We start from the raw sequence: 12,053 nt of genomic DNA, 5'->3' as shown, positions 1-12,053 counted from the left end.
TTGGTGTAAGTGCATGTCTGTGTTACTGGGTGTCAGTGTATGTCTTTGTTACTTGGTGTCAGTGTATGTCTGTGTGACTGGGTGTCAGTGTTTGTCTGTGTTACTGGGTGTCAGTGTATGTCTTTGTTACTAGGTGTAAGTGTGTCTGTGTTACTGGGTGTCAGTGTATGTCTGTGTTACTGGGTGTTAGTGTATGTCTTTGTTACTGGGTGTCAGTGTGTGTTTTTGTTACTTGGTGTATGTCTGTGTCTGTGTTACCTGGTGTCAGTGTGTGTATTTGTTATTTGGTGGAAGTTCGCGTCTGTGTTACTGGGTGTCAGTATATGTCTGTGTTACTGGGTGTAAGTGTGTGTCTTTGCTACTGGTTGTCAGTGTATGTCTTTGTTACTTGGTGTCAGTGCGTGTCTTTGCTACTTGGTGTCAGTGTGTGTCGGTGTTACTGTGTGTCAGTGTATGTCTTTGTTACTTGGTGTAAGTGTGTGTCTGTGTTACTGAATGTCAGTGTATGTGTTTGTTACTTGGTGTAAGTGTGTGTCTGTGTTACTGGGTGTCAGTGTCTGTCTTTGTTACTTGGTGTAAGAGTTTTTCTGTGTTACTTGGTGTAAGTGTCTGTCTTTGTTACTTGGTGTCAGTGTATGTCTTTGTTACTTGGTGTAAGTGTGTGTCTTTGTTACTGGATGTCAATATATGTCTTTGTTACTTGGTGTAAGAGTGTGTCTGTGTTACTGGGTGTCAGCGTCTGTCTTTGCTACTTGGTGTAAGTGTTTGTCTGTGTTACTTGGTGTAAGTGAGTGCCTCTGTTACATGGTGTCAGTGCATGTCTTTGTTACTGGATGTCAGTGTATGTCTTTGTTACTTGGTGTCAGTGTATGTCTTTGTTACTGGGTGTCAGTGTGTGTCTTTGTTACTTGGTGTTAGTTTGTCTCTTTGTTACTGGGTGTCATTGTATGTCCTTGTTATTTGGTTTCAGTGCATGTATTTTTTACTTGGTGGAGGTGTGTGTCTGTGTTACTGGGTGTCAGTGTATGTCTTTGTTAATTGGTGTAAGTGTGTGTCTGTGTTACTGGGTGTCAGTGTATGTCTGTGGTACTGGGTGTCAGTGTATGTCTTTGTTACTTGATGTAAGTGTGTGTCTGTCTAACTGGGTGTCAGTGTATGTCTATGTTACTGGGTGTAAGTGTATGTCTTTGTTACTGGGTGTCTGTGTGTGTTTTTGTTACTTGGTGTATGTGTGTGTCTGTGTTACTTGGTGTCAGTGTCTGTCTTTGTTACTTGGTGTAAGTGTGTGTCTGTGTTACTGGGTGTCAGTGTATGTCTTTGTTACTTGGTGTATGTGTGTGTCTGTGTTACTGGGTGTCAGTGCATGTCTTTGTTACTTGGTGGAAGTGCGTGTCTGTGTTACTGGGTGTCAGTGTCTGTCTTTGTGACTGGGTGTAAGTGTATGTCTTTGCTACTTGGTGTCAGTGTATGTCTTTGTTACTTGGTGTAAGTGTGTGTCTGTGTTACTGGGTGTCAGTGTATGTGTTTGTTACTTGGTGTAAGTGTGTGTCTGTGTTACTGGGTGTCAGTGTCTGTCTTTGTTACTTGGTGTAAGTGTTTGTCTGTGTTACTTGGTGTAAGTGTCTGTCTTTGTTACTTGGTGTCAGTGTATGTCTTTGTTACTTGGTGTAAGTGTGTGTCTTTGTTACTGGATGTCAATGTATTTCTTTGTTACTTGGTGTAAGAGTGTGTCTGTGTTACTGGGTGTCAGCGTCTGTCTTTGCTACTTGGTGTAAGTGTTTGTCTGTGTTACTTGGTGTAAGTGAGTGCCTCTGTTACATGGTGTCAGTGCATGTCTTTGTTACTGGATGTCAGTGTATGTCTTTGTTACTTGGTGTCAGTGTATGTCTTTGTTACTGGGTGTCAGTGTGTGTCTTTGTTACTTGGTGTTAGTTTGTCTCTTTGTTACTGGGTGTCATTGTATGTCCTTGTTATTTGGTTTCAGTGCATGTCTTTTTTACTTGGTGTAGGTGTGTGTCTGTGTTACTGGGTGTCAGTGTATGTCTTTGTTAATTGGTGTAAGTGTGTGTCTGTGTTACTGGGTGTCAGTGTATGTCTGTGGTACTGGGTGTCAGTGTATGTCTTTGTTACGTGATGTAAGTGTGTGTCTGTGTTACTGGGTGTCAGTGTATGTCTATGTTACTGGGTGTAAGTGTATGTCTTTGTTACTGGGTGTCTGTGTGTTTTTTTGTTACTTGGTGTATGTGTGTGTCTGTGTTACTTGGTGTCAGTGTCTGTCTTTGTTACTTGGTGTAAGTGTGTGTCTGTGTTACTGGGTGTCAGTGTATGTCTTTGTTACTTGGTGTAAGTGTGTGTCTGTGTTACTGGGTGTCAGTGCATGTCTTTGTTACATGGTGGAAGTGCGTGTCTGTGTTACTGGGTGTCAGTGACTGTCTTTGTGACTGGGTGTAAGTGTATGTCTTTGCTACTTGGTGTCAGTGTATGTCTTTGTTACTTGGTGTAAGTGTATGTCTTTGTTACTGGGTGTCAGTGTGTATCTTTGTTACTTCGTGTCAGTGTATGTCTTTGTTACTTGGTGTAAGTGTGTGTCTGTGTTACTGGGTGTCAGTGTAGGTCTTTGTTACTTGGTGTAAGTGTTTGTCTGTGTTACTGGGTGTCAGTGTCTGTCTTTGTTACTTGGTGCAAGTGTATGTCTTTGTTACTTGGTGTCAGTGTGTGTCTTTGTTACTGGGTATCAGTTTGTGTCTTTGTTACTGTGTGTCAGGGTATGTCTTTGTTACTTGGTGTAAGTGTGTGTCTGTGTTACTGGGTGTCAGTGTGTGTCTTTGTTACTTGGTGTCAGTGTATGTCTTTGTTACTTTGTGTAAGTGTATGTCTGTGTTACTGGGTGTCAGTGTATGTCTTTGTTACTTGGTGTCAGTGTATGTCTGTGTGACTGGGTGTCAGTGTTTGTCTGTGTTACTGGGTGTCAGTGTATGTCTTTGTTACTAGGTGTAAGTGTGTCTGTGTTACTGTGTGTCAGTGTGTGTCTGTGTTACTGGGTGTTAGTGTATGTCTTTGTTTCTGGGTGTCAGTGTGTGTTTTTGTTACTTGGTTTATGTGTGTGTCTGTGTTACTTGGTGTCAGTGTGTGTCTTTGTTACTTGGTGGAAGTTTGCGTCTGTGTTACTGGGTGTCAGTATATGTCTGTGTTACTGGGTGTAAGTGTATGTCTTTGCTACTGGTTGTCAGTGTATGTCTTTGTTACTTGGTGTCAGTGCGTGTCTTTGCTACTTGGTGTCAGTGTGTGTCGGTGTTACTGTGTGTCAGTTTATGTCTTTGTTACTTGGTGTAAGTGTGTGTCTGTGTTACTGGATGTCAGTGTATGTGTTTGTTACTTGGTGTAAGTGTGTGTCTGTGTTACTGGGTGTCAGTGTCTGTCTTTGTTACTTGGTGTAAGTGTTTGTCTGTGTTACTTGGTGTAAGTGTCGGTCTTTGTTACTTGGTGTAAGTGTGTGTCTTTGTTACTGGATGTCAATGTATGCCTTTGTTACTTGGTGTAAGTGTGTGTCTGTGTTACTGGGTGTCAGCGTCTGTCTTTGCTACTTCGTGTAAGTGTTTGTCTGTGTTACTTGGTGTCAGTGTGTGCCTCTGTTACATGGTCTCAGTGTATGTCTTTGTTACTGGATGTCAGTGTATGTCTTTGTTACTTGGTGTCAGTGTATGTCTTTGTTACTGGATGTCAGTGTATGTCTTTGTTACTTGGTGTCAGTGTGTGTCTTTGTTACTTGGTGTTAGTTTGTCTCTTTGTTACTGGGTGTCATTGTATGTCCTTGTTATTTGGTTTCAGTGCATGTCTTTTTTACTTGGTGTAAGTGTATGTCTGTGTTACTGGGTGTCAGTGTATGTCTTTGTTAATTGGTCTAAGTGTGTGTCTCTGTTACTGGGTGTCAGTGTATGTCTGTGTTACTGGGTGTCAGTGTATGTCTTTGTTACTTGATGTAAGTGTGTGTCTGTGTTACTGGGTGTCAGTGTATGTCTATGTTACTGGGTGTAAGTGTATGTCTTTGTTACTGGGTGTCAGTGTAGGTCTTTGTTACTTGGTGCAAGTGTGTGTCTGTTACTGGGTGTCAGTGTATGTCTTTGTTACTTGGTGTCAGTGTATGTCTGTGTGACTGGGTGTCAGTGTTTGTCTGTGTTACTGGGTGTCAGTGTATGTCTTTGTTACTAGGTGTAAGTGTGTCTGTGTTACTGTGTGTCAGTGTGTGTCTGTGTTACTGGGTGTTAGTGTATGTCTTTTTTTCTGGGTGTCAGTGTGTGTTTTTGTTACTTGGTGTATGTGTGTGTCTGTGTTACTTGGTGTCAGTGTGTGTCTTTGTTACTTGGTGGAAGTTTGCGTCTGTGTTACTGGGTGTCAGTATATGTCTCTGTTACTGGGTGTAAGTGTATGTCTTTGCTACTGGTTGTCAGTGTATGTCTTTGTTACTTGGTGTCAGTGCGTGTCTTTGCTACTTGGTGTCAGTGTGTGTCGGTGTTACTGTGTGTCAGTGTATGTCTTTGTTACTTGGTGTAAGTGTGTGTCTGTGTTACTGGATGTCAGTGTATTTTTTTGTTACTTGGTGTAAGTGTGTGTCTGTGTTACTGGGTGTCAGTGTCTGTCTTTGTTACTTGGTGTAAGTGTTTGTCTGTGTTACTTGGTGCAAGTGTCTGTCTTTGTTACTTGGTGTCAGTGTATGTCTTTGTTACTTGGTGTAAGTGTGTGTCTTTGTTACTGGATGTCAATGTATGTCTTTGTTACTTGGTGTAAGTGTGTGTCTGTGTTACTGGGTGTCAGCGTCTGTCTTTGCTACTTGGTGCAAGTGTTTGTCTGTGTTACTTGGTGTAAGTGTGTGCCTCTGTTACATGGTCTCAGTGTATGTCTTTGTTACTGGATGTCAGTGTATGTCTTTGTTACTTGGTGTCAGTGTATGTCTTTGTTACTGGATGTCAGTGTATGTCTTTGCTACTTGGTGTCAGTGTGTGTCTTTGTTACTTGGTGTTAGTTTGTCTCTTTGTTACTGGGTGTCATTGTATGTCCTTGTTATGTGGTTTCAGTGCATGTCTTTTTTACTTGGTGTAAGTGTATGTCTGTGTTACTGGGTGTCAGTGTATGTCTTTGTTAATTGGTGTAAGTGTGTGTCTCTGTTACTGGGTGTCAGTGTATGTCTGTGGTACTGGGTGTCAGTGTATGTCTTTGTTACTTGATGTAAGTGTTTGTCTGTGTTACTGGGTGTCAGTGTATGTCTATGTTACTGGGTGTAAGTGTATGTCTTTGTTACTTGGTGCAAGTGTGTGTCTGTGTTACTGGATGTCAGCGTATGTGTTTGTTACTTGGTTTAAGTGTGTGTCTGTGTTACTGGGTGTCAGTGTCTGTCTTTGTTACTTGGTATAAGTGTGTGTCTTTGTTACTGGGTGTCAGCGTCTGTCTTTGTTACTTGGTGTAAGTGTTTGTCTGTGTTACTTGGTGTAAGTGTGTGCCTCTGTTACATGGTGTCAGTGTATGTCTTTGTTACTGGATGTCAGTGTATGTCTTTGTTACTTGGTGTCAGTGTATGTCTATGTTACTGGGTGTCAGTGTGTGTCTTTGTTATTTGGTGTCAGTGCATGTCTTTTTTACTTGGTGTAAGTGTATGTCTTTATTAATTGGTGTAAGCGTCTTTCTTTGTTACTTGGTGTAAGTGTTTGTCTGTGTTACTTGGTGTAAGTGTGTGCCTCTGTTACATGGTGTCAGTGTATGTCTTTGGTACTGGATGTCAGTGTATGTCTTTGTTACTTTGTGTCAGTGTATTTCTTTGTTACTGGATGTCAGTGTATGTCTTTGTTACTTGGTGTCAGTGTATGTCTTTGTTACTTGGTGTTAGTTTGTCGCTTTGTTACTGGGTGTCATTGTATGACTTTGTTATTTGGTTTCAGTGCAAGTCTTTTTTACTTGGTGTAAGTGTGTGTCTGTGTTACTGGGTGTCAGTGTATTTCTTTGTTACTTGATTTAAGTGTGTCTCTGTGTTAGTGGGTGTCAGTGTATGTCTATGTTACTGGGTGTAAGTGTATGTCTTTTTTACTTGGTGTAAGTGTGTGTCTGTGTTACTGGGTGTCAGTGTATGTCTTTGTAACTTGGTGTAAGTGTGTGTCTGTGTTACTGGGTGTCAGTGCATGTCTTTGTTACTTGGTGTAAGTGCGGGTCTGTGTTACTGGGTGTCAGTGACTGTCTTTGTGACTGGGTGTAAGTGTATGTCTTTGCTACTTGGTGTCAGTGTATGTCTTTGTTACTGGGTGTCAGTGTGTGTCTTTGTTACTTCGTGTCAGTGTGTGTCTGTGTTACTGGGTGTCAGTGTATGTCTTTGTTACTTGGTGTAAGTGTATGTCTTTGTTACTGGGTGTCTGTGTGTATCTTTGTTACTTCGTGTCAGTGTGTGTCTGTGTTACTGGGTGTCAGTGTATGTCTTTGTTACTTGGTGTAAGTGTATGTCTGTGTTACTGGGTGTCAGTGTAGGTCTTTGTTACTTGGTGTAAGTGTTTGTCTGTGTTACTGGGTGTAAGAGTATGTCTTTGTTATTTGGTGTAAGTTTATGTCTTTGCTACTTGGTGTCAGTGTAAGTCTTTGTTACTGGGTGTCAGTGTATGTCTTTGTTACTTGGTGTAAGTGTGTGTCTGTGTTACTGGGTGTCAGTGTAGGTCTTTGTTACTTGGTGTAAGTGTTTGTCTGTGTTACTGGGTGTCAGTGTCTGTCTTTGTTACTTCGTGCAAGTGTATGCCTTTGTTACTGGGTGTCAGTGTGTGTCTTTGTTACTTGGTGCAATTGTGTGTATGTGCTACTGGGTGTCAGTGTATGTCTTTGTTACTGGGTGTCAGTGTATGTCCTTGTTATTTGGTGTCAGTGTGTGTCTGTGTTACTGGGTATCAGTTTGTGTCTTTGTTACTGTGTGTCAGGGTATGTCTTTGTTACTTGGTGTAAGTGTGTGTCTGTGTTACTGGGTGTCAGTGTGTGTCTTTGTTACTTGGTGTCAGTGTATGTCTTTGTTACTTTGTGTAAGTGCATGTCTGTGTTACTGGGTCTCAGTGTATGTCTTTTTTACTTGGTGTCAGTGTATGTCTGTGTGACTGGGTGTAACTGTATGAGTTTGTTACTGGGTGTCAGAGCAGGATTTTGTTACTTGGTGTCAATGAGTGTCTATGGTACTGGGTGTCAGTCTATGTCTTTGTTACTTTTTGTAAGTGTGTGTCTGTGTTTCTGGGTGTCAGTGTATGTCTTTGCTACTTTTTGTAAGTGTGTGTCTGTGTTTCTGGGTGTCAGTGTATGTCTTTGTTACTTGGTGTAAGTGTGTGTCTCCGTTACTGGTTGTCAGCGTTTGTCTGTGTTCCTGGGTGTCAGTGTATGTCTGTGTTACTGGGTGTTAGTGTATGTCTTTGTTACTGGGTGTCAGTGTGTGTTTTTGATACTTTGTGTATGTGTGTGTCTGTGTTACTTGGTGTCAGTGTGTGTCTTTGTTACTTGGTGGAAGTTTGCGACTGTGTTACTGGGTGTCAGTATATGTCTGTGTTACTGGGTGTAAGTGTATGTCTTTGCTACTGGTTGTCAGTGTATGTCTTTGTTACTTGGTGTCAGTGCGTGTCTTTGCTACTTGGGGTCAGTGTGTGTCTGTGTTACTGTGTGTCAGTGTATGTCTTTGTTACTTGGTGTAAGTGTGTGTCTGTGTTACTGGATGTCAGTGTATGTGTTTGTAACTTGGTGTAAGAGTGTGTCTGTGTTACTGGGTGTCAGTGTCTGTCTTTGTTACTTGGTGTAAGTGTTTGTCTGTGTTACTTGGTGTAAGTGTCTGTCTTTGTTACTTGGTGTCAGTGTATGTCTTTGTTTCTTGGTGTAAGTGTGTGTCTGTGTTACTGGATGTCAATGTATGTCTTTGTTACTTGGTGTAAGTGTGTGTCTGTGTTACTGGGTGCCAGCGTCTGTCTTTGTTACTTGGTGTAAGTGTTTGTCTGTGTTACTTGGTGTAAGTGTGTGCCTCTGTTACATGGTGTCAGTGTATGTCTTTGTTACTGGATGTCAGTGTATGTCTTTGTTACTTGGTGTCAGTGTATGTCTTTGTTACTGGGTGTCAGTGTGTGTCTTCGTTACTTGGTGTTAGTGCATGTCTTTTTTACTTGGTGTAAGTGTATGTCTTTGTTAATTGGTGTAAGTGTATGTCATGGTTACTGGGTGTCAGTGTGTGTCTTTGTTACTTCGTGTCAGTGTGTGTCTGTGTTACTGGGTGTCAGTGTATGTCTTTGTTACTTGGTGTAAGTGTATGTCTTTGTTACTGGGTGTCAGTGTGTAACTTTGTTACTTCGTGTCAGTGTGTGTCTGTGTTACTGGGTGTCAGTGTATGTCTTTGTTACTTGGTGTAAGTGTGTGTCTGTGTTACTGGGTGTCAGTGTAGGTCTTTGTTACTTGGTGTAAGTGTTTGTCTGTGTTACTGGGTGTCAGTGTCTGTCTTTGTTACTTCGTGCAAGTGTATGTCTTTGTTACTGGGTGTCAGTGTGTGCCTTTGTTACTTGGTGCAATTGTGTGTCTGTGCAACTGGGTGTCAGTGTATGTCTTTGTTACTGTGTGTCAGTGTATGTCCTTGTTACTTGGTGTCAGTGTGTGTCTGTGTTACTGGGTATCAGTTTGTGTCTTTGTTACTGTGTGTCAGGGTATGTCTTTGTTACTTGGTGTAAGTGCATGTCTGTGTTACTGGGTGTCAGTGTGTGTCTTTTTTACTTGGTGTCAGTGTATGTCTGTGTGACTGGGTGTAACTGTATGAGTTTGTTACTGGGTGTCAGAGCAGGATTTTGTTACTTGGTGTCAATGAGTGTCTATGGTACTGGGTGTCAGTCTATGTCTTTGTTACTTTTTGTAAGTGTGTGTCTGTGTTTCTGGGTGTCAGTGTATGTCTTTGCTACTTTTTGTAAGTGTGTGTCTGTGTTTCTGGGTGTCAGTGTATGTCTTTGTTACTTGGTGTAAGTGTGTGTCTGAGTTACTGGGTGTCAGTGTTTGTCTGTGTTCCTGGGTGTCAGTGTATGTCTGTGTTACTGGGTGTTAGTGGATGTCTTTGTTACTGGGTGTCAGTGTGTGTTTTTGATACTTGGTGTATGTGTGTGTCTGTGTTACTTGGTGTCAGTGTGTGTCTTTGTTACTTGGTGGAAGTTTGCGACTGTGTTACTGGGTGTCAGTATATGTCTGTGTTACTGGGTGTAAGTGTATGTCTTTGCTACTGGTTGTCAGTGTATGTCTTTGTTACTTGGTGTCAGTGCGTGTCTTTGCTACTTGGGGTCAGTGTGTGTCTGTGTTACTGTGTGTCAGTGTCTGTCTTTGTTACTTGGTGTAAGTGTGTGTCTGTGTTACTGGATGTCAGTGTATGTGTTTGTTACTTGGTGTAAGAGTGTGTCTGTGTTACTGGGTGTCAGTGTCTGTCTTTGTTACTTGGTGTAAGTGTTTGTCTGTGTTACTTGGTGTAAGTGTGTGTCTGTGTTACTGGATGTCAATGTATGTCTTTGTTACTTGGTGTAAGTGTGTGTCTGTGTTACTGGGTGCCAGCGTCTGTCTTTGTTACTTGGTGTAAGTGTTTGTCTGTGTTACTTGGTGTAAGTGTGTGCCTCTGTTACATGGTGTCAGTGTATGTCTTTGTTACTGGATGTCAGTGTATGTCTTTGTTACTTGGTGTCAGTGTATGTCTTTGTTACTGGGTGTCAGTGTGTGTCTTTGTTACTTGGTGTTAGTTTGTCTCTTTGTTACTGGGTGTCATTGTATGTCTTTGTTATTTGGTGTCAGTGCATGTCTTTTTTACTTGGTGTAAGTGTATGTCTTTGTTAATTGGTGTAAGCATCTGTCTTTGTTACTTGGTGTAAGTGTTTGTCTGTGTTACTTGGTGTAAGTGTGTGTCTGTGTTACTGGATGTCAATGTATGTCTTTGTTACTTGGTGTAAGTGTGTGTCTGTGTTACTGGGTGTCAGCGTCTGTCTTTGTTACTTGGTGTAAGTGTTTGTCTGTGTTACTTGGTGTAAGTGTGTGCCTCTGTTACATGGTGTCAGTGTATGTCTTTGTTACTGGATGTCAGTGTATGTCTTTGTTACTTGGTGTCAGTGTATGTCTTTGTTACTGGTTGTCAATGTATGTCTTTGTTACTTGGTGTAAGTGTGTGTCTGTGTTACTGGGTGTCAGCGTCTGTCTTTGTTACTTGGTGTAAGTTTTTGTCTATGTTGCTTGGTGTAAGTGTGTGCCTCTGTTACATGGTGTCAGTGTATGTCTTTGTTACTGGATGTCAGTGTATGTCTTTGTTACTTGGTGTCAGTGTATGTCTTTGTTACTGGGTGTCAGTGTGTGTCTTTGTTACTTGGTGTTAGTTTGTCTCTTTGTTACTGGGTGTCATTGTATGTCTTTGTTATTTGGTGTCAGTGCATGTCTTTTTTACTTGGTGTAAGTGTATTCCTTTGTTAATTGGTGCAAGCGTCTGTCTTTGTTACTTGGTGTAAGTGTTTGTCTGTGCTACTTGGTGTAAGTGTGTGCCTCTGTTACATGGTGTCAGTGTAGGTCTTTGTTACTGGATGTCAATGTCTGTCTTTGTTACTTGGTGTAAGTGTGTGTCTGAGTTACTGGGTGTCAGTGTTTGTCTGTGTTCCTGGTTGTCAGTGTAGGTCTGTGTTACTGGGTGTTAGTGTATGTCTTTGTTACTGGGTGTCAGTGTGTGTTTTTGATACTTGGTGTATGTGTGTGTCTGTGTTACTTGGTGTCAGTGTGTGTCTTTGTTACTTGGTGGAAGTTTGCGACTGTGTTACTGGGTGTCAGTATATGTCTGTGTTACTGGGTGTAAGTGTATGTCTTTGCTACTGGTTGTCAGTGTATGTCTTTGTTACTTGGTATCAGTGCGTGTCTTTGCTACTTGGGGTCAGTGTGTGTCTGTGTTACTGTGTGTCAGTGTCTGTCTTTGTTACTTGGTGTAAGTGTGTGTCTGTGTTACTGGATGTCAGTGTATGTGTTTGTTACTTGGTGTAAGAGTGTGTCTGTGTTACTGGGTGTCAGTGTCTGTCTTTGTTACTTGGTGTAAGTGTTTGTCTGTGTTACTTGGTGCAAGTGTCTGTCTTTGTTACTTGGTGTCAGTGTAAGTCTTTGTTACTTGGTGTAAGTGTGTGTCTGTGTTACTGGATGTCAATGTATGTCTTTGTTACTTGGTGTAAGTGTGTGTCTGTGTTACTGGGTGCCAGCGTCTGTCTTTGTTACTTGGTGTAAGTGTTTGTCTGTGTTACGTGGTGTAAGTGTGTGCCTCTGTTACATGGTGTCAGTGTATGTCTTTGTTACTGGATGTCAGTGTATGTCTTTGTTACTTGGTGTCAGTGTATGTCTTTGTTACTGGGTGTCAGTGTGTGTCTTTGTTACTTGGTGTTAGTTTGTCTCTTTGTTACTGGGTGTCATTGTATGTCTTTGTTATTTGGTGTCAGTGCATGTCTTTTTTACTTGGTGTAAGTGTATGTCTTTGTTAATTGGTGTAAGCATCTGTCTTTGTTACTTGGTGTAAGTGTTTGTCTGTGTTACTTGGTGTAAGTGTGTGTCTGTGTTACTGGATGTCAATGTATGTCTTTGTTACTTGGTGTAAGTGTGTGTCTGTGTTACTGGGTGTCAGCGTCTGTCTTTGTTACTTGGTGTAAGTGTTTGTCTGTGTTACTTGGTGTAAGTGTGTGCCTCTGTTACATGGTGTCAGTGTATGTCTTTGTTACTGGATGTCAGTGTATGTCTTTGTTACTTGGTGTCAGTGTATGTCTTTGTTACTGGTTGTCAATGTATGTCTTTGTTACTTGGTGTAAGTGTGTGTCTGTGTTACTGGGTGTCAGCGTCTGTCTTTGTTACTTGGTGTAAGTTTTTGTCTATGTTGCTTGGTGTAAGTGTGTGCCTCTGTTACATGGTGTCAGTGTATGTCTTTGTTACTGGATGTCAGTGTATGTCTTTGTTACTTGGTGTCAGTGTATGTCTTTGTTACTGGGTGTCAGTGTGTGTCTTTGTTACTTGGTGTTAGTTTGTCTCTTTGT

The sequence above is a fragment of the Heterodontus francisci genome, unplaced genomic scaffold (genome assembly GCF_036365525.1).
Source record: "Heterodontus francisci isolate sHetFra1 unplaced genomic scaffold, sHetFra1.hap1 HAP1_SCAFFOLD_57, whole genome shotgun sequence".
Classification (NCBI taxonomy): Eukaryota; Metazoa; Chordata; class Chondrichthyes; order Heterodontiformes; family Heterodontidae; genus Heterodontus; species Heterodontus francisci.
The sequence above is the reverse complement of the archived record's forward strand: the minus strand, read 5'-3'. Positions refer to the sequence as shown.